General features: G+C 40.8%; 1 long non-coding RNA gene across 1 annotated transcript; it reads left to right on the top strand.

Annotated features, from left to right (window-relative positions):
- Nucleotides 1–1237: 1237 nt before the first annotated feature.
- LOC137340759 (uncharacterized) lies at nt 1238–23689 on the top strand. Its single transcript, XR_010966867.1, has 3 exons — nt 1238–1477; nt 2726–2794; nt 23543–23689. It is a non-coding gene; the product is annotated as an uncharacterized lncRNA (long non-coding RNA).
- Nucleotides 23690–23999: the final 310 nt, after the last annotated feature.

Raw genomic sequence — 23999 nt, 5'->3', positions numbered from 1 at the left:
TCACTGCCTATTTGAATGCAGAATGAGATAATGGATCTCTGCTGGGAAAATAGATCTCTGCTGGGAGCGCTGAATTTACCCTTTCAATGTCTGGGAACCCACATTAAATTGTGATGGTCCAAATTGAGTTCCAGCTGCCCTTCTGTCGAGTGAGGATCCATGGGAGAGGAGTGCTGACTGCCACGTGTAACGAAATCCTTTATAAAAGATGCATTTACGATGTCGCCAGATACAGCGCACAGAGGAAATCCCTTCGCCCAACTACCGTCCCTTCAGCTTATGTTCCACGATGGAATCATTGCGATCTTGGGTTGGAGAACAATACAAAAAATATATATTTTAATGTGACTTGAAGATTTGCTAAGCAAAAAATAATTCTTGTGATTTAAAAAAAGTAGCCACAGAAAAATATATAATAATATTTCAGAGCACAGTGTGTGTGTTTTAATCGATGCGGAAAGGGAAGCGAGCAATTTGATCAGAAGGTTGAAAGCATTTAATTCAGGGACCGTCTGAAATAGTGCAAGAATGTGCGGAGCCAGTTAAATCGGTGTAATCACAGCTGGGACCCTGAAACCGTATAGCGTCCGGCCAAGCTTTCACATAAGTGATAATTATCGCTGTCACTTTCTGGTCTGGGAGTTAGCCCGTACAAGGAGAGTTTTGGCCGCTGGCGCTTTCACGGTCTCTAAGAGGTCAGGTTTTTGGAGGGAGGGGGGAAAAGAATTGCCATATACAGTGAGGTACATGTTACAATATCAAAAACTGGTGTTTAGAACCATATACACATTAATAAACATATGTATATTATATATATTGTAATTAATGCAGTGTTCAAGTATTAAAAATGTATTTAAAATTGTAGAAAACAATTAAAAGCAGTTTAAAAACTACAGCTGTGGAGTTGAAGCTTTAAAATGTATATATAAATTTATATCAATTTTAAAACTTCAACACCAGACAACTGCAGTTTTTTTTAAAAATTACATTCAATTATCTTCTACCAAGTTCAATGCATCTTTAATTCTTCACTCAGGTCCACAAACGGACATCCAGTGCCTGATTTATAGCGGCAGCAAGATAATAAATAAATTCAATGCAGACGGGGGCTCGATCCTTTACCGTTAATTGCAATCTTGCCCCTTGCAAACCTTTTGTTCCTGCTGAATAACTGGATAGAAGATTGTGTGTTTTGGGGGGGGGGCCGTTTCATTTATTTTTCTTTTCGAGCTGAGATATGAAACCAACAGCTGGCCCGAGCAGATGGCTTCTCCCACTTGCTGTCGAGCATTTTGTTTAGCAGTGAAGAGCTCTCGAATCCGCAAGCTTTGCAGAAAGTGAGAGTGCGGACCCGGGCCGGTGCGGAGGATTAGAGTTGGATCGCGCTAGGACTGCGGGCTGGATTCTAGCTTTGGTTTTCTGCTTCATCTCATAAAGCTAAATTGCAGATCACAGCGAGGCGGGGAAACTAAATAAGGTCAATATTTGATCTTCCAATGTAGCTTGAAATATATTCAAACATAACTTGTATAAATCTTATGTAAAATGCATTCCATTCTTTGTACAAATTGTGGTCAGTTTCCTACTCGGTGTTACCGCAAATGTTTAAATATTAGACTAAAGGTTAACCGATGTCTGGGAGAGTCCAATACACTAGGTAACATTAACTAGAGATAACCTGACCAGTACACTAACTAGAGATAAACTGACCAATGACCGCCTACAATGGGCTTCACTTAGTGTCTTCACGCGGCGAGAACTGTTATTGACTCAATTAATATTATTAAAGTGGATTTATAGCCTTAGCCCACCCCTTCTGCTCTATAAACTAACACACCTTTTGTAGAATGAAGCTTGCTGTACCAGAGCCGCAGACCGTTATTGAATTCGCTTGGTCAAACTTATTCTATTTATATCTCGGGAGAGGATTGCTTTCGTATAAAATAACGAGCATTGCGTGACACTGGTTGGATTAATGTTTATTCGCTCGGGTTTTCTTTAACAATTAGCAAATCGAGGTCTTCACTATCACTCCGGGAGTAAACAGCGACTTGCATTTAATTGATCTCAGCCAATATAAATCGCAAGAAACTGACACCTCGTGTTACACGTTCGGATTTTCTTTTTAACTTTATTTGACTGCAGCCTTGAAACCCCCTTTTCCTTCTCCCAATATTTGATTCCTAAAGTACTCCGGATCTGGCAGTTGGCACCCGGGGGACCAATTTAGTGAGACCTGATCGCACGCTTCATTGACAAATTTAGGACATGCCTATAATTCATTGAGCGGTTGACAGTTCCTTTTAAGGTGCTAAAAACAGCAACAAAATATTTGCGAGTACAAAGCTCAGCAAAAAAAAATAAACATCTTCAAAACTCGCTCAAACAAACGTGATAATCGTCCCCCTCCCCGGATCGTTTTCACAAAACTCCCACATAAAATTTATCAGATGCACGTCGTCTCCGTTAAGACTGCATGGTGAACCCGTATAAGGTTCGGACATCCAGTGAGATGCCACAGATTTAATCACACTGTTCCCAAGTCCTGGTGTTAGTATTTAAATATAATCAACAAAAGATCCGTGTAGGAGTATATGAATAATAATATTGATGTGAAAGGGATGGACTAAAATACTGAGTCAACTCCTACTTTGCATTCCCATATTGAGTGTTGGTTTGTTCTGATTTCTCCACTTGTGCGTAATACATTTCACTCTCCCCATAGATTCCAACGGAGGGAACATTCAGGGAGGTGTTTACATCTGTGAGTAAAGTTTAATCAAAACATAGACAGGTGAGAGAAAACTTGGGGGAAGTATTCCTCTGATCACCGCTTCTACCAACATTTTTATTTCAGAAATGGTAAAATCCAGGCACTATTTTAAAAAAGATTTGAAAGAACTTGCATTTATATAGCGCCTTTCACTACCTCAAAGCGCCTTACAGCCAATGAAGTGCTTTTGAATGCAGTCACTGTTGTAATGTAGGGAAAGCCAACACAGCAAGCTCCCACAAACAGCAATGTGATAATGACCCAATCATCTGTTATGGTGATGTTGGTTGAGGGATAAATATTAGCCAGGACCCTGGGGAGAACTCCCCTGCTTTTCTTTGAACTAGTGCCCATGGGATCTTTTACATCCACTTGAGAGGGCAGATGGGGCCTCAGTTTAACGTTTCATCCGAAAGACGTCACCTCCAACAGTGCAGCACTCAAGTGCCGACTTTCGGAGGAGATGTTTAACCAAGGTCCTGTCGGCCCTCTCAGGTGGACGTATAAGGTCCCATGGCACCATTCGAAGACGAGCAGGGGAGTCCTTTCTGGTGCCCTGGCCAATATTTATTCCTCAGCCAATACTTAAAGCAGATAACCTGGTCATTTATTTCATTGCTGTTTTTGGGAGCTTGCAGTGTTCAAACTGGCTGTCGTGTTTCCTACATTACACCAATGTGGTTGATTCTTGACTGCCCTCTGAAGTGACCTGACATGCCACTCAGTTGTATCAAACAGTATTTGGGCAACTAGGGATGGGCAATAAATGCCAGCCTTGCCAGCGATGCCCACATCCCGAGAATGAATTTTTTTAAAGTTGCACTTTTCCTGTATTCAACCCTTGCCTCAATGAAAGTTATGAAAACACTGCTTTACGCTGTCAGTTACACAGCATCATTGTGAATGTAATCAAATCACAGCAATGGCAGTGGGAGGGAACATGTGATGTTTATGAAACACAGTCAAAATGAATGGATCGTTCAGAAAAGCAAAATACAAAATCGTTCCAGATAATTTGAGGCAGGCCTGAAAAAAAACCAAATCATTTCTTTTAGAACAAATGCCTTGCTTTCTTGATACTTTAGCAAGTGTTTGGGCAGAATACCTGTTTGTGTTAAGAAAAAAGAAACACTTGCATTTATATAGCGTCATTCATGTCTTCAGGATGCCCCAACGCACTTTATTGCCAATTAAATACTTTTGAAGTGTAGTCACTGTTAGAATGTAGGAATTGCGACAGCCAATTTGCACACAGCAAGATCCCACAAACAGCAATGCAATAGATGTCCAGATCATCTGTTTTAGGTGTGGTTTGAGGGATAAATATTGGCCAGGACACCTGGGAGAACTCCCCTCCTCTTCTTCAAATAGTGCCATGGGATCTTTTACATTCACCTGAAAGGGCAGACAGGGCCTCGGTTTAACATCTCATCCGAAAGACGGCACCTCCGATAGCGCGGCACTCCCTCAGTACTGCACTGGGAGAGTCAGCCTAGATTATGCGCTCAAGTCTCTGGAGTGAGGCTTGAACTCATGACCTTCTGACTCAGAGGCGAGAGTGCTACCACGGAGCCACGGCTAAAGTAAAACTGCAAATGCTGGAAATCTGAAATAAAAATAGAAAGTGCTGGCAATTCTCAGAAGACCAGACAGCAGCTGAATGAGAAAGATTGATTAAAACTTAGTGGGGGGGGGGGGGACAGCCCTTTATAGAACTGATCAAAACAGAAAGGGGATGAAAACGGATAGATGTCAAGAGTATAGATATGCTAATCACTTTCATCAAGAGGCAGTTGATTGAATTAATAGCTTGTGGTTAGATTTTTTTAAATGCAAGAAAGCAGTGTCAAGGGCTATATATACTGCAGGGGTATATAGTGTATGACTGTGTTAAGCTTTGGGGGTAGTTATCCCCTCACTGGATAATGTGCAGCAATGGACAGGGAAATACTCTAACCACAGGTCAGAAAGTTGGTTGCCAAATAACAGCAGAAGCTCTATGTCACTGTCCAAAACTTGGCTTTTAAAATGTTTACTGCGACTGTGGTATTAACTGAATTAAATTGGCAATCATGCGCTGAGTGAATTATTATTGAAAGAATTATTTTCGGCTCACTGCTTAAAATAATGACATGGGTATACTTAACAAGAACTGCAATAATGTAGAATATGATAATTTTATTAACAGCTTATTGAACATGCCTGGAAACCCATGATAACAAGAATAGTGAAACAAAGTACTGGCATCATGGCTGGCATCTGCCTACAGTGGAGTATGGACCGTGTATCATAGAATATGGCATATGCATTCCAGAGTATGGACTGTGTATTATAGAATATGGCATATGCATTCCAGAGTATGGACTGTGTATTATAGAATATGGAGTATGCATTCCAGAGTATGGACCGTGTATTATAGAATATGGAGTATGCATTCCAGTTTATGGACTGTGTATTATAGAATATGGAGTATGCATTCCAGAGTATGGACTGTGTATTATAGAATATGGAATATGCATTCCAGAGTATGGACTGTGTATTATAGAATATGGAATATGCATTCCAGAGTATGGACTGTGTATTATAGAATATGGAGTATGCATTCCAGAGTATGGACTGTGTATTATAGAATATGGAATATGCATTCCAGAGTATGGACTGTGTATCATAGAATATGGAGTATGCATTCCAGAGTATGGACTGTGTATCATAGAATATGGAGTATGCATTCCAGAGTATGGACTGTGTATTATAGAATATGGAGTATGCATTCCAGAGTATGGACTATGTATCATAGAATATGGAGTATGCATTTCAGTGTATGGACTGTGTATTATAGAATATGGAATATGCATTCCAGAGTATGGAATGTGTATCATAGAATATGGAGTATGCATTCCAGAGTATGGACTGTATTATAGAATATGGAGTATGCATTCTAGAGTATGGACTGTGTATCATAGAATATGGCGTATGCATTCCAGAGTATGGACTGTGTATTATAGAATATAGGATATGCATTCCAGAGTATGGACTGTGTATTATAGAATATGGAGTATGCATTCCAGAGTATGGACCGTGTATTATAGAATATGGAGTATGCATTCCAGTTTATGGACTGTGTGTTATAGAATATGGAGTATGCATTCCAGAGTATGGACTGTGTATTATAGAATATGGAGTATACATTCCAGAGTATGGACTGTGTATTATAGAATATGGAATATGCATTCCAGAGTATGGACTGTGTATTATAGAATATGGAGTATGCATTCCAGATTATGGTCTGTGTATTATAGAATATGGAGTATGCATTCCAGAGTATGGACTGTGTATTATAGAATATGGAATATGCATTCCAGAGTATGGACTGTGTATTATAGAATATGGAGTATGCATTCCAGAGTATGGACTGTGTATTATAGAATATGGAATATGCATTCCAGAGTATGGACTGTGTATTATAGAATATGGAATATGCATTCCAGAGTATGGACTGTGTATTATAGAATATGGAGTATGCATTCCAGAGTATGGACTGTGTATTATAGAATATGGAATATGCATTCCAGAGTATGGACTGTGTATCATAGAATATGGAGTATGCATTCCAGAGTATGGACTGTGTATCATAGAATATGGAGTATGCATTCCAGAGTATGGACTGTGTATTATAGAATATGGAGTATGCATTCCAGAGTATGGACTATGTATCATAGAATATGGAGTATGCATTTCAGTGTATGGACTGTGTATTATAGAATATGGAATATGCATTCCAGAGTATGGAATGTGTATCATAGAATATGGAGTATGCATTCCAGAGTATGGACTGTGTATTATAGAATATGGAGTATGCATTCTAGAGTATGGACTGTGTATCATAGAATATGGCGTATGCATTCCAGAGTATGGACTGTGTATTATAGAATATAGGATATGCATTCCAGAGTATGGACTGTGTATTATAGAATATGGAGTATGCATTCCAGAGTATGGACCGTGTATTATAGAATATGGAGTATGCATTCCAGTTTATGGACTGTGTGTTATAGAATATGGAGTATGCATTCCAGAGTATGGACTGTGTATTATAGAATATGGAGTATACATTCCAGAGTATGGACTGTGTATTATAGAATATGGAATATGCATTCCAGAGTATGGACTGTGTATTATAGAATATGGAGTATGCATTCCAGATTATGGTCTGTGTATTATAGAATATGGAGTATGCATTCCAGAGTATGGACTGTGTATTATAGAATATGGGGTATGCATTCCAGAGCATGGACTGTGTATTATAGAATATGGAATATGCATTCCAGAGTATGGACTGTGTATTATAGAATATGGAATATGCATTCCAGAGTATGCACTGTGTATTATAGAATATGGAGTATGCATTCCAGAGTATGGACTGTGTATTATAGAATATGGAATATGCATTCCAGTGTATGGACTGTGTATTATCGAATATGGAATATGCATTCCAGAGTATGGACTGTGTATTATAGAACATGGAGTATGCTCCACAGTTTGCTAGTGCTGTGGGGGAGGGTTTAAACTAATTTGGCAAGGGGATGGGCACCAGGATGTAGGAGGAAGGATGAAAGGAGAAACAAGGTGCACAAAGGATTGGGAGAGAAAGATAGCACTAGCATGAGGAATACTACGGTATTAGGTGGGATCAGACTAAGAGAGAGAGTCTAAGATTGGTTCACAGTGTGTAAACGCACGAAGTGTGGTAAATAAGGTTGGTGAGCTGCAGGCGCAAATAGCCACATGGGAATATGATGTTGTGGCGATAACAGAGACCTGGCTCAAAAAAGGGCAGGATTGGGGACTAAATATCCCTGAATACAATGTGTTCAGGAAAGATAGGGAAGGAAAGAAAGGGGGGGGGGGGATGCTGACGTGGCAGTATTGATTAAGGAGAATATTGTAGTGCTGGAGAGAGAGGATGTCAATCTATTAGGTTAGAGTTAAGAAACAATAGAGGTGCCATTACACTACTGGGTGTATTCTATAGGCCACCAACTAGTGGGAAAGATATAGGGGAGCAAATTTGCAGGGAAATTGCAGAGAGGTGCAAAAGCCATAGAGAAGTGATAACGGGGGGACTCCAACTATCCTAATATTGACTGGGATAGTTATAATATAAGAGGCAAAGAGGGGGCGGAATTTTTGAAGTGTGTTGAGGAGAACTTTCTTGACCAGCACGTTTCCAGCCCAATGAGGAAGGAGGCATTGCTGGACTTGGTTCTTGGGAAAGAGGTGGGCCAAGTGGAGCAAGTGTCAGTGGGGGGATCATTTAGGGAGCCGCAATCATAGTATCATAAGGTTTAGAATAGCTATGAAAAAGGACATGGACCACTCTAAAGTAAAAATACTCAATTGGAGGAGGGCCAATTTCAGTGGGATGAGAACTGACCTGGCCCGGGTGAATTGGAATCAAAGATTGGCAGGCAGAACTGTAATTGAACAATGGGTGGCCTTTAAAGAGGAGATGGTTCAGGTACAGTCTGGGTACATTCCCACAAGGGAGAAAGGTAGGGCAACTAAAGCCAGAGCTCCCTGGATGACAAAAGAGATAGAGAGTAAGATGAAGCAGAAAAAAGGGGCATATGACAGATGTCAGGTTGATAATACAAGTGAGAACCAGGCTGGATATAGAAAGTTCAGAGGGGAAGTGAGAAAGGAAATAAGAGGGGCAAAGAGAGAGTATGAGAATAGACTGGTGGCCAACATAAAAGGGAATCCAAAAGTCTTCTATAGGCATGTAAACAGTAAATGGGTAGTAAGAGGAGGTGTGGGGCCGATTAGGGACCACAAAGGAAATCTACTTGAGGAGGCAGAGGGCATGGCCGAAGTACTAAATGAATACTTTGCATCTGTCTTTACCAAGGAAGAAGATGCTGCCAGAGTCTCAGTAAAGGAAGATGTAGTTGAGATACTGGATGGGCTAAAAATTGATAAAGAGGAGGTAATTGAAAGGCTAGCTGTACTTAAAGTAGATAAGTCACCCGGTCCAGATGGGAAGCATCCTAGGTTGCTGAGGGAAGTAAGGGTGGAAATTGCGGAGGTACTGGCCAAAATCTTCCAAACATCCATAGATACGGGGATGGTGCCAGAGGACTGGAGAATTGCAAATGTTATACCCTTGTTCAAAAAAGGGTGTAATGATAAACCCAGCAACTATAGGCCAGTCAGTTTAACCTCAGTGGTGGGGAAACTTCGAAACGATAATCCAGGACAGAATTAACAGTCACTTGGACAAATGTGGATTGATTAGGGAAAGCCAGCACGGATTTGTTAAAGGCAAATCGTGTTTAACTAATTTGATTGAGATTTTTGATGAGATAACAGAGAGGGTAGATGAGGGCAATGCAGTTGATGTGGTGTATATAGACTTTCAAAAGGCGTTTGATAAAGGGCTTGTCACCAAGATTGGAGCCCATGGAATAAAAGGGGCTGTGGCAGTATGGATACAGAATTGGCTAAGTAACAGGAAAAAGAAAGTAGTGGTGAACGGTTGTTTTTCGGACTGGAGGGAGGTGTACAGTGGTGTTTCCCAGGGATCGGTACTGGGACCACTGCTTTTCTTGGTATATATTAATGACTTGGACTTGGGTGTACAGGGCACAATTTCCAAATTTGCAGATGACACAAAACTTGGAAGTGTAGTGAACAGTGAGGAGGGTAGTGATAGACTTCAAGAGGATATAGACAGACTGGTGGCATGAGCGGACACATGGCAGATGAAATTTACCGCAGAGAAATGCGAAGTGATACATTTCGGTAGGCACCGCACTTTAGGAAAAATGTGAAGGCCTTGGAGAGGGTGCAGAATAGATTTACTAGAATGATTCCAGGAATGAGGGTCTTTAGTTACGTGGATAGACTGGAGAATTTGGGGTTCTTCTCCTTTGAACAGAGAAGGTTGAGAGGAGTTTTGATAGATTTAAGGTGATTGGAAAAGAACCAAAGGTGACACGAGGAAAAACTTTTTTACACAGCGAGTGGTTAGGATCTGGAATGCACTGCTTGAGGGGGTGGTGGAGGCAGATTTAATTATGACCTTCAAAAGGGAACTGAATAGGTACTCGAAAGGAAAAAATTTGCAGGGCTACGGGGATAGAGTGGGGGAGTGGGACTAGCTGGATTGCTCTTGCATAGAGCCGGCACAGACTCGATGGGCAGAATGGCCTCCTTCCGTGCTGTAACGGTTCTATGATTCTATGCATTACAGTGTATGGAATGTGCTTATAGAGTATGGAGTATACATTACAGAGTATGGACTGTGTATATAGAATATGAAGTATGCATTATGGAGTATGGACTGTAATATAGAATATAGAGTATGCTTTACAGAGTATGGACTGTATTATAGAATATGGAGTATGCATTACAGAGTATGGACTGTGTATTTTAGAATATGGAGTATGTATTACTGAGTATGGACTGCATTATAGAATATTGAACATGTATTACAAAGTATGGGCTGTGTATATAGAATATGGAGTATGCATTACAAAGTACAGACTTTGTAAATAGAATATGGAGTTATGCATTACAGAGTATGGACTGTACATTGCAGTGTATGAACTGTATTAAATAATGGATTGTGTATTTGGAGAGGATGTACTGTGTATTACAGTGTATGAAATATGTAATATAGTGTATAGACTGCTTTATAGTGTGGACCGTATTATAGAGCAGGAATTGTGCATTGCATAGTATGGACTATATCACGTTGGAGAGCATAGGGTGTGTATTACAGAGTATGGAATCCATATTTCAGATTTTTGCACAATATGGATAGAATAAAAATACAACATATTGGAAATTGTTTGCAGTTTGGTTTGAAAAGGGGAAAGACGGGTTAATGTTTGGGGTGTAGACTCTTCCTCGGAACCAGGGAGGTTCTGGAGCTGGGTTTACACTCAAAGTGTCAATCTCTTGACAGATTTCCAACATTTTCTGTTTTTAATTGCAGAGTATGGACTGTGTTTGGATTAATGGTAGAAGTCGTGCTTTGTCAGCCAGGGGTCAGTTGGTAGCAGTCTCGGCTCTGAGTCAGAAGGTCGTGGGTTCAAGTTCCACTCCAGAGACTTGAGCACAGAATCTAGGCTGACATTGCAGGGCAATACAGCGGGAGTGCTGCACTGCTGGGGGTGCCGTCTTTCAGATGAGAGGTTAAATGGAGGCCCTGTCTGCCCTTTCAGGTGGACGTAAAAGATCCCATGGCACTATTCAGAGGAAGAGAAGGGAGTTCTCCGCAGTGTCCTGGGCAATATTTATCCCTCAATCAACATCACTAAAACAGAGTATCTAGTTATTATCACATTGCTGTTTGCGGGAGCTTGCTGTGCGCAAATTGGCTGCCTGGTTTCCCTACATTACAACTGGGAATGCAATTCAAAAGTAGTGAGGAGAGGTCTTCGACCTGGAACGTTAACTCTGTTTCTTTCTCCACAGACGCTGCCTGACTTGCTGAGCTTCTCCAGCATTTTCTGTTTCTAATTTCAGATTTCCAGCATCTGCAGTATTTTGCATTTGCTTCAAAAGTACCTCATTGGCTGTAAAGCCTTAGGGACACTCTGAGGTCGTGAAAGGCGCTATATAAATGCAAGTCTTTTTTTTTTTAAAATGAATTCCAAGACTACAGACTCTGTAGCGAGCCAAAACATTAAAACTAACGCACAATTACACAGCTACTCTAAGTTCAAATTTCCGGTCCTTTCCCCCAATAGATTGGTGAGAGGGGAACCGGGAACTCCCTGTCTGCCTAGTTTGGTTGCTGTCACCCCTGCCTCAGTACAACTGGTTTTTATGCAGCGCGCACATGTTTATCCCAAGCTGTGCGAACGCTCCTTCTTTATTTAGGTCTTGCATCAGGGTTATCATCGGATTCGGCAGCCCGGATCGCTGCTGGCTTTTTTTTCTGCTATGAAAGGAAATTCCAAACAGGGAAAGCCTATCCGATGTCACACGGTCAAGCAGGATTCCCGGGGGCCATCCAGTCTGCTGGTTAGTACACAGCTCAGCTTAATCCAGCCCTGACCATATTAGAGTTTAAGACCACATTAGAGTCAACGGCCATATATTAGAGCTGGATATTGCAGTCAAAAGTCCAGACTCTGGTTTCTATCACTTTGTGTGCATTTCGCACAAATATTCTTCATTACACCAACCCGGGACTGTACTCCCGTCCCTTTGCTTGCATTTAATCCGTATATTGCTGGCTCTCCTGGATAATATAATTAAATATATGTTATACTGGTTGAAGACGAGCCAGAGCTGATAAATTTGGGAGCCCATTTTCATAAAATCAAACCCACAGTGCTCAGATGTTGCAAATATTGGCATCCGATTCCTGGCAGGACGGCATCCTCGTTATAGAAGTTTCCGCTCTTGCACCTTATTTTGCGCTCACACGGGAGATTACATCAATGGTGCAAAAGTAATAGGGTTTCCAATTGGCGGCATACAATCATTGATTCAGTTTAATCTGACTGGCCAGCTGCAGGCGGCTTCTAGTTGCATTTCCTGGCACCAATGGTCCACTCAATTCTAGACATGATCAACAACCACATCCCCTTCTAATCCAGCTGCACTGCATCGTTTGCACCGATGAAGAGCAGTTTACAATTTAGCATTCGTGCAAACTGGTGGTGTTGCTCTGGGAGGATGATGAGGATGCGGTTGAGGAGGATGAGGAAGATGCAGATGATGGTGATAAGGAGGAGGAGGTTGAGGAGGAGGATGATGATGAGGAACAGGATGTTGAGGTTGAAGAGGATGAGGAAGGTGCGGATAAAGAGGATAATGATGGTGAGGAGGGGAGGATGAGGTTGAGGAGGAGGATGGTGATGATGAGGAAGGGAGGATGAGATTGAGGAGGATGATGATGATGAGGAGGAGGAGGTTGAGGATGAGGTTGAAGTTGAGGATGAGCCCAAATCCAATTTAGGAAAATGGTGTTAGATGACCTTCAGGAGGTAGTATCAGACTGCTTCTGCTTCATCCCAGAATAACAATCACAAAGTGCAGTTATGTCACACACCTTGCGTTGATGCATAGTGGTTGCCCTGTCGCAACAATGCAAAATGAGGCAGGTCGGTGGACGTCCTCGTGGGCCTGCTCCTGGACCTGTCCAAGGTGGCTATCCACAGGTCCAGGTTAGACGTGGCCTGTGGGGGCGGTCGCTCCGACTGTCTGTCTCTCTTCTGCGGAATTCTCCGCGCCCAGGTGGTCCTGGAGAGGGAGCACGCGGTGTCTGCCGGTACGCTTGAGGCTTTCAGCGACCAGTGGGCACCGCAGGGACTGGAGCGCATCCTGGACCGACATAATAAAATTTTAATTTGACACTTATTTTGGGTTTTTTGGTTTTTCTGCACATAATCACACCCTAATCCCCCCCCCCCTTTATAAAAGGGGGGCCTAAAAGGCAAACAAAAAAAAAATCAAGCGTCATTCTGACTGAACTTCCAGTCGACACTTCAGAGCTGAACTGAGTGGAGAAAAAAAAACAATGCAAAATGAGTGATATAACTGCAGCTAAGCTGATGCTGATGCTCCACTTTGCTTCGGATGAGATCTCTGCAGGAGTTATTTACATATCACTTTGGCTGTTTTCTAGTTCATCCTGAAGTTCCATTTTTGGGATCAGGCTCCAAAACGTCATTCAGTCTCGATCCTGGTGCACTTACACAGTAGTGGCAGTGTGAAGCAATTTCTGGTTGGGCCTTAATTCCAGATTTACACTACTCAACCTTAGCGTCAGTGCAAAGTAGATGCTTGTAGTGTAATTGCACCATTGTCTGTTTTTTTTTGGCTACTGCAATAATTTACTATAAATGTTTCATACAGATCTTGGCTGATAAAATAGAGTTGAATTATTACCAGGACTACAGGAAAGTTATAGAAGCTTGTGGCCAAAATTGTGGGTGTTTTTCCTAATTTCTGGTGGAAAATTGTGGGCTGTTGTGGATATGTATTGGTACTCTCTGTTGCTAAATTGTTGCATTGTTTTAGAATTGTTTATTAATCCCCTTCCCTTCCCAGTTCAAAGAGTCACTCTTCATCTCATCCAGTTTGTGCTGGCACTCTTTTCCTTGTCCCTCCCAGTTCACAGACAGTCTTCTTTTGCCCCCTTGTTCACACTGACACTCTTCTCTTGCCCACACCCCCAGTTCACACTGGCACTCCTCTTCCATCCTCCCCATTTCACACTGGCACTCTTCTCCACAGTTCACACTGGCACTGCTCTCCCCTAGTTGACAGAGCCTTCTGGTGGACTCATTCCGAACAGTGATCCCAATTTGTATCTCATGCTACTGTTGCTCTCGACTCTTAAACTATATTGTGCCTTGTGGTCAGGAATTCATGATCTTGGAAAACTCCAAATACATTCTCAAATTTCAAAAACTAGCAAATATGCAATATAAATATTGAAAAATCTGTTCCTGCCAGGAACAGGAAGTGTCTGAGCATATGTAGGGAAAATAACATCAACTGGGGAAAAAAAATCTCCAAATCCCCCCAACACTGACTGAACTTTGGTAATTCACTGTGTGCCAGGCCAACATTGTCCAATGCTATTTTCACTGGTGTGCCACTATCCTATATGTACAATAACACCAATATATATCATTTACATAATCATGACATTATGCCGTGATCATGTCGTTTTGGCCTTAGCCTCTCCTTTTGTTGCCTCGGAAGTTATTGCAACCAAATAGTTGTCTCTAGTTTAATTCTGTTTGTTTTCCAGGTTGTATAGCCTTTCACTACATTGGCACAGTATCTGGGCCAAAGGGTACTCCATTAATGCTAACTGTTTCTCATGCCAGTTCCCCCCTGGCAACTGTGTTTTTTATTTCACCTAATCTACCCACTTAGTAATAGCTCTTAATGAATCTTCTGCAATAACTACAATGTCATAGGGATGTTTAGCATTCATCCCATGAGAATTTTTCTCTAAAACACTAACTTTTTGTTGACGGCCACAATTCCAAGCATTGTCTTGCTTGAGGCTCACTCTCATGAATGCTGAAACACACTGCACCATGGAGTGAGGGGTTGGGTTTTTGGAGGCTGGGAACCTCCCACAGTAAAAAGTGAAAAACTGCAGGACTTGGGTACTTCCACTGAACCTTTAGTGTTAATAGACCCCTTTCACTTGCTCTAAGGGTCCTGGGTTAAGCTCTACATCCTAACAGAACTCTTTTGCTTTTTTGTTATTGGACCTCAAGAGCAACAGAGAGGGAACAGCAGGTTGAGTGATGTGTGGAGGCACAATAAGGGAGCCCTCTGAGGGCTACAGGTAAAGAGGAGGTGCGATACAAGTGACCACCACTGTTTTAAAATAAGACCTAGTTGGTAGTGTTCAGTGATAGTCCCCATGTGTCTTCTGTCCTAATCAAATTCTTTTACGTTAACACCTTCATTTGCCTCTCTTTGCTAGGCTCTGTCCATTTAGGATATTTCTGCTAGAATGGTCAGTTATAGCACAGTTTTAGGTCACCATCTCTCAAAGTGGAATCTTGGAAGGGAAAAAACTGCTACAGTTGGGAGGGACTAGAAGAGAAGAGACAAGGAGGGAGCAGGAGCACGACACAATGATGATAAGATTCTTTTTTAACTTCTCGGGTCTTTTTTTGACCAATCCATCCATCATTTGCACAGCTATGAGGCGAAATAAAATAGCAGTATGTTTGCAATAAAACTGATGTTTTAATTCCGGACACAAGGGATGTAAATTCAGATGTGAACGAGGCTCTAATTGACAATTGGCTTTGTTATACTGTAAATACCAATTTGAAACTGCTGTCTGCTTTGCTCGCTGATAAGTGAAGTGGAGGTGGGTGTGGGAATGCTTCCAGACATGTGCAGAGCTAACTAGACAGCTGGCTCCTAAGTAACCCCAAAAATGTTTAAAAATTTATTTAAAATGTTTTTATCTGGTGTCGGTGAGAAGCTAAAGTGGTTTAAGTCTATCTCACCGAGGAACCTCACACTACCTGGCACAATTTGGTTGCAGTCAGTTTGGTGACTGCACTCCCTACTTATATTAAAACTTTTGTGCTTCATCGATCCAAAAGCTGCAGTGTAAGAATTGATTATAAAAAAAGCTGGTTAAAGCACACTTAGGTCCAAAGGTACTTCTGTAACAGTGCAAAAATGACAGTATAAGTTGGGAGTCGGATCTACCTATATGTTCAAATCCAGCCCTACAACTTACCGAGATCTCTGCACTCCTCCAATTCTGGCTTCTTGCGCATCACCAATTTTCATCGTCCCAACATTGGTGGCTGTGGCTTCAGCAGCTTAGGCTCTAAGCTCTGGAATTTCCTCCCTAAACCTCTCTCCTCCTTTAAGACGCTCCTTAAAACCTACATCTTTGACAATCTTTTTGGTCACCTGTCCTAATATCTCCTTATGTGGCTTGGTGTCTAATTTTGTCGTATAATGCTCCTGTGAAGTACCTTGGGGCGTTTTACTACGTTAAAGATGCTATAGAAATCCAAGTTCATGTTGTTGTTGTTGCCTTTGGAATCACTGCAATCAGGAACTGGCAATGCTGCGGCCTGAAATTGAAATCCTCTTCGCTGGCCAGCTGCCTGGGGATTCCCAGCAGGTGCCTGCAGCTCGCCGGCCTCATGTAAATGAGGCCCAAGGCCGAATATCGGGTATGCCTTGGGCCTATCGGTTCCGACCTAGGGATCGTTCCCAGCTCCCAGTTTGAGCCGGCAGGCGAACCAATTTCTCGACCTACTTCTCTAAATGTTGAGTACTTTCCCTAGATATGTCCTTTCTTTCACAAAACAAATCTAAATGTTCTCCAGGCACAAATGTAGTTTTGGTGGATTGCAAAAGTCTTTAGGAGCACACAGACAGGTGGCAGGTCCAACTTAATGTAGAGAAGTGTGAGGTAATGCGTTTTGGAGGAAATGGTATAGTATACACTCAATGAAAAGACACTGAGGGATGTGGGTGAATAGAGAGACCTGGAGGCTCAACTACATCATTCCCTGAAAATTCGAGCACAGGGCGATAACGCCATAAAAAAGTCCAATGGCATTTTGGTTTTTATAACTAGTCGCATAGAATATAAGAAGAAATGATAAATGTCTGAGAGGCAACAGTTAGACCACAGAGTACTGTGTGCAGTTTTGGGCATCCATTATAGAAAGGACATTAAATCAAAGATTCATCCATTTGGAGATGGGAGGGCTTCAGTAGCAGCTGCAACACAATAGTGGTAGACACGGAACCCCGAGTATATAACTATGTGGTCTCACACTCAGCCACCAGATAACGTCTTCCAGCAGCTGTTATGCCAAACCTCAGAGCTATCCTCTTCAGCATTGTGGAAACTCTATGCAGGACAATGTGCCAGTCACTATGATATTCTGGATGTCCAAATCCAATGCCACATAGAAAGCTTACTTATAACAGTTGTTTAAACCAGATCCTTGTGTGAGGGGCTGAGTTTGTCTTTGACAATTGGATAGAAAGAGTTAATTCATTCACTCAGTAGTGTGCATGGATCCTGATGGGAGGTTGGTAGCGTAAATGCTAATATAATCGGAACGGATTGATGCAACACAGTTCAGGGAGCCAAATCTAGGCACTATTAACTCCTAGGCATAAACTAGTTGGTAAACCTTAGACTGTTCCTTGACAAGGAGTTACAGTGAAGTGTTAAGGAGTCAGTTGGTACCCTTGATGAATATTCTATTTGGGGTATTAAGCTCAGTGTTCTTACACTCAGTTCAGACCAAATGTTTGAACCTAGGACCTTCTGGTCCAAATGGCTCAGTACCACATTGGGTATTGTACTTACCCACTAAGCCATCGTGTGCGCTCCTTGGGACTTTTTTTAATGAACTGGTATTACTTGCATTGATTGATTCTGGCACATCTATGCATTTCCCCCCACCCCCATTTGCTTTGCATAGCATTTGATAAAACTGATCCATATCATATTGCTGCATAAATGCAAGAGTCTTTATTGCTGATAGTGTGCGTGACTTTGTGCTCAGAAGCAGTTCTTCAAATATTTCCTGTAAGCCTTCTACAAACTTTTGGCCTAAAGTGCTTAGTACATTGGACGACAGATTTAGCATCTCTGTGTCTCTGGCACCTGCTTGATTCACCATGAGCCATAAATACTTTTTAACAGCTCTCGAGCATTCCCACAGACAATGCTGAATGAAATGAAAGAGTATTCACTGAAACATCAATTTAACCAATCTTGTAACCAAAAGTGATAAATTAAGCAAATACGTATTATATTCCCATCTTTGTTGCTATGCCATTTGCAGGACATATCTATATATAAATATCTCAGAGCAGCAGTGCTAGCTCATATAATAAATACAAAGTCATTTAATAAGAATGTAAAGAATGGAGAGCTGGAAGTTGAGAGGGATGGGTATTGCACTTTCTTCTTCCTACGTACATCCAGGAGCAAGTTTAATTTGCAAAATGAAGAACCCACAGATCCACGGAATATGAGGAAATATCTAAATATATTCACCAGCAGCTCCTCTGTTGTTACTTTGTTGTAGTGTGCTGCCACTGTCTGGGCACATCTCTCTTTACATTTAAGCTAACATTGATGCTTGATATTTTGTAACCAGATGAGAATCTCACATGTTTATAAACACAAAACGATTTTCTAAAAGAAAGACTGACATTTATACAGTGCTTTCACAACTTCAGTATTTCCCAAAGCATTTTACAGTCAATGAAGTACTGTTGAAGGGTAGTCACTGTTGTAATGCAGGAAACGTAGCAGCCAATTTGCGCACAGGAAGGCCCCACAGACAGTAATGAGATAAATGACCAGATAACCTTTTTTTTAGTGATGCTGTTTGAGGGATAAATATTGGCCAGGACACTGGATAAACTCCCCTGCTCTTCTTCGAAATAATGTCATGGGATATTTTATGTTCACCTGAGAGGGCAGACTTGGTTTAACATCTCATCCGAAAGATGGTATCTCGGACAGTGCGGCACTCCCTCAGTACTGCACTGAAGTGTCAGCCTAGATTACGTGTTCAAGTCTCTGGAGTGGGACTTGAACCCACAACCTTCTGACTTCTAATCTGTATCTTCACAGGATCTCCAAATTAGTCAAAACATTTCTTGCACTATCTCTTTCAGTAACTGTGGATTTCTCTCCCATTGTAGTGGATTAGTGTCATATATGAATTATGAGTCAGAAGCTGTAATTGTAAGTTTAAAGTGGGTAGATGTCATCAACCGTAAAAAGTAGATTTCAAAATCTTTGTCTATGATTGTGTGTATATATATATATATGAAAGTTAATTATATTTTAGAGATGCATATTTACTAGATTTATCCTACCATCACTTTTTCCCCTGAAAAGTCAGTTTCACAAATTAAGAGTCGTTTAAACTCATTCTTCTATAGTTCTGCTGACTAAAAATGTGCCCATTGAACCAATTTCAAATTTAGGAAACTGTAAAGAAAGCCCATTTGAAAATGAAAACAGCACTAAACTAGATAAGTTCAATACTTAAAAAATGTTTGTTTTATATGCAAAATTACAAATATAGTGAAGGACTTGTATGATTACAAAGTGGGAAAAAAAAGCTGTAACATTTAACAAGGAACCAAGAAATGGGGTATTAGCGATCATTCATAGCAGGAGTACTCAAACAGATCTCCCATGTTCCAATCTGATGAGTCTCGTTAAACATTCCAGGATAACACAAAGGAAGATAGTGCCAGAGCTTTAATGATGTGGAGATGCCGGTGATGGACTGGGGTTGACAATTGTAAACAATTTTACAACACCAAGTTATAGTCCAGCAATTTTATTTTAAATTCACAAGCTTTCGGAGATTTTCTCCTTCCTCAGGCAAATGTTTCAAGAGCTCCTTGAAGCCTACGCATTTATACATATTGAACAATACATGGTGTTTACAGACTGCCCCTGCAACTGCCCGTTGCCAAGGCAATCACCGTGTTCAGACAGAGAGGTGTCATCTGCAGAACCCCCGAATACACATTCAACAAAAAAACAAACAGGGAAAAAAAACAGAGAAAAAAAAACACAGAGAGAGGCAGAAACATCCGGAAGGCAGAGAGAGCCAGCAAATGACCCATTATATTAAAAACGGGTCATTTGCTGGCTCTCTCTGCCTTCCGGATGTTTCTGCCTCTCTCTGTGTTTTTTTTTCTCTGTTTTTTTTCCCTGTTTGTTTTTTTGTTGAATGTGTATTCGGGGGTTCTGCAGATGACACCTCTCTGTCTGAACACGGTGATTGCCTTGGCAACGGGCAGTTGCAGGGGCAGTCTGTAAACACCAGAGCTTTAAGGAAGAGAAGGAGGGATCCACTGCAAACATTGCATACATGAACATTAAGAAGTGGAATAGTCCAAACCATGGAGACAAAAACAGTGACTCCTGAAGAAAATGTGGGAAAGACACAATTATACTTCCAACTCAAGTAAAACACAAGGAGGCAAAAGAGCAAGAAAGTTTTTAATATAAGTGAAAGGGTGGGGGGAGAATGGGGGGGGGGGGAGACCAGATGGGGTTGGGGGGTGGGGACATCTCAATACTTTTATTCATATCTAGCTATCACTTCATCATTGGACCACAAATCCCCACCTACCCTTTCTGCCAGTGGAATTACTTATTTCAGGCATTGAATGCTTCAATACCACTGGTGAAAAATCTCAGTTGTAAAATAGGGCCTTAATTCACACAGTGAAAAATAGCTGCAATGGACACCATGTTGTTTGTAACTCCATACCTGTTATCTGCTGCAAACCCAGTCAACATTTTTCATCTCATAACTCTTCCCTGCCAGTGCTAATCCACACTCAGCTCTAGAGATGGCATTTTGGTCACAACCTTGACCTTTAGGTCAAGTGCCAGAAATTGGTCAAGTAACATAACTGTCGGGCAACGCGTGGAATTTATCCTCGCCACGTGTCCATGATACTCTTGATAATCTTTCTGCTGTTATCATTCTGTATTCTACGCATGTTGCTGCATCTTCCTGTTCTATTACTTAAGAACATAAGAAAAGGGGACGGACAAGAGAAGGTTATTAAGCCCATTAAACCACATTCCACTCATATTCCAACTCATCCAGCCTAGCATCCAACTGTGTTTTGAGCCCTCTTACTCTCTTTAACTCCACTATCCTAACTGGTAGATTATTCCAAATACTTATCATCTATTGGGTAAAGATATTTTTTTCAAGATCTATTTTGAATTTACACTTCATTGATTTAAATTTATGTCCCACTGACCTGGTTCCCTTTAAGTAATTTTCTGGGTTCATGTTATCTGTACTATTTATTATTTTATATATCCTGATCACAACATGAATCTTGAGCAGACAGTTTGTTTGAAACAAATTGAGTGTCCTTTCACTGTCCGCCCTTACTGCCCAGGATTCAAGGTACAATTTATCATTGGCTTTGGTGAGGTGCAATAGACTTTTTTACTTTGCATTATATTTGGAGCATTGCAAACTGTGTGGAGTCTTTGCACTGTTCCAGCTAATGAATTTTTTGCACATGTGAAATACTGTGCCACTAGTCAATGGATTCCAGGTAATCATGTGACTGCTATATGACTCATATTATACAAATAGAATGTTAGTGGTGTTCCAAAATCAGCATTAGAAAAACCTTTCACAAATGGGCCAATAAACTTGTGCAGACATGGGCAGAAACATGAACTTAATGTTACAAGAAAAAAAAAGTGTACAATAGCAGTATTTTGGTATCACGATATACGAGCTAAATGATTATAATATTACACTACAATATATATTATGGCCTCAATAGCCATATAATTTTGTTCCCCATTCCCTTATCATACTGTCCTGTGAATCATATTATTACAGTATCAACCAGCAGAGATTACATCACAGGCTAAAATTATGTTAATTACTTTTAGTTGGTACTGCTTTCATTTCACCAAGGCCACAACAGATATTATTAGATGGCCAAGAGTAAGTGGTAGACTGTAAACCGATCCGAGTTCAAATTAGATCCATACACCACTCAAGCTTTCCTTTATGGGTTGACCAGACTCAAACTCGCCAGTTAAATTGTAGTCACGCTACTCACTTCAAACCTTCCACTATATAGGACTTTAGTCCTACAGCATTACATTAATGCACAGAGTACTGCCCATTCAAGTCATATAGTAACTGTACATTATGCATAATAGTTTTAATTTCCAATTTAACTTGGGGTGGAACTTATTTGGTAATGATCAATTTTTTTTTCTGTGAAGAGAGAATACATTTTCACACATTCGGTGTAAAGAGTGATCAATACCTGGAATGGTCTTCCAAAAAGGGTGTTGTGGAGGCAAAAACTCTGAGGCCATTCAAGAGGCAGTGAGGTGCTGTGATGTGTAGGTTTATATGGAATGATAAGCTAGATGGGATGAATGACTTCCTTCATCTATACTTATCTTTGTGAAAAAGAATATCTAGCATTTATACTGAGATTGTTGTGAAACTGAAGAGTGTTTATTAAAGATGCATAAGATATTTAAGGGGAAGCTGGATAAACACGAGGGAGAAAGAAATAGAAGGTTATGCTGATAGAGTGAGATGAAGAGGGGTGGGAGGAGGCTTGTGTGGAGCATAAGCACCAGCATAGTCCAATTAGGCTGAATGGCCTGTTTCTGTGCTGTACATTCTATGCAAAAGCTTTACTCTATAAGCCAGGGCATAAACCTTCCCTCTTTCCTTGAGATACTACTCCTCTTCGTCCAATTGCTAATACTAAAAGAATCAATAAACACTGTTAGGAGAAACTTCTTTACCCAGAGAGTGGTGAGAATGTGAAACTTGCTACCACAAGGAGTAGTTGAGGCAAATAGCATAGATGCATTTAAGGGGAAGCTAGATAAACATATGAGAGAGAAAGGAATAGAAGGATATGTTGATAGGGTGAGATGAAGTAGGATTGGTGGTGGCTCATGTGAAGCATAAACACTGGCACAGATCTGTTGAGCTGAATGGCCTGTTTCTGTGCTGTACATTCTATGTAATTCTATGTAAATCTGGTTAAGAATTAGAATTTGCCTTTTAGTAACAAGCAAAACTGAAAAAGTGTAGGTGCTAACACTGAGTGTTGATCATCTTAGATTCTGAATTCTCTGTGTAGTAACTGTTGCACTTCAAGAGTTGGGAAATGTTATTGCACCTGTGGTAGGTTTTGTGTTATACAGTGTAAAATGCAGCACAATATAAGCTGCCCCCTCTGTAGCTGTTTTATTCAGTTACATGCTTTCCACTCATCAAAATTTCCATAAAAAATGGGAAGACTCCTGTTTCCTTCGATGATAATGTCTCCAGGTTATCTGCTACTGTGAACCAGAGGAACTTGACATAAAAGAAAAATTGCACATGACCTTGACATTAAGTCTGTGGACCCATTCACTTTCTACCTCAGTATAGTAAGGAAGCTTGGAAGCATACAGAATTCTGGAAGAAATAAGTCATAGCACAAGCACTTCTGATGAGAAAAAAAAACGCTGATTAATTTGGGCCCGTTTTCTAGGTCATCAGTCTTTTGGTAGCAAAATTTAAAGACTACGTCCATGATTTTAATTGAACATTGTCAGTACTCTTGGTATCAAAATCAAGTTTTGCTTTCAAGGAACTGTGAATAGTGAAAAGATTAATAATATGAATATTGCTTGCTTGGCAGCTTTTTGTAATAAAACTTTTTAATTGAATTTTACAGGGAAAAAGAAACATGCAGCGGTAAAAACAACTCCGTTTGTGAAGAGACCACACTGCAACAGACTATACTACAACATGGAAGTGAAAAAAAAATCCATGAATGCAATTCTAAACAATCTGAAACATAATAATATACATGAGACGACAATTAATGTGTGATGTAGTCATTTTAGGATTCTCTCATACTTACAATTTCAGAGAACAAGTCTGTGGGGCTCTGTATCTATACATTACAGAGACCGTGAACCTTAAGATCTTTTGATATACAAATGCTGATAATTCACATGGAGAGAAAGTATCAAACATAGCTTATTAAAAAAAAGTTTTAAAATTACCACCAACACTTCCAGTGTAAAAACAGTTCTAATACAACATACAAACATATGAATTAAGAGCAGGAGTAGGCTATGCGGCTCCTCGAGCCTGCTCTGCCATTTGATAAGATCATGGCTGATCTG

The sequence above is a fragment of the Heptranchias perlo genome, chromosome 22 (assembly GCF_035084215.1).
Source record: "Heptranchias perlo isolate sHepPer1 chromosome 22, sHepPer1.hap1, whole genome shotgun sequence".
Classification (NCBI taxonomy): Eukaryota; Metazoa; Chordata; class Chondrichthyes; order Hexanchiformes; family Hexanchidae; genus Heptranchias; species Heptranchias perlo.
This window is presented reverse-complemented; position numbering and strand designations above follow the sequence as displayed.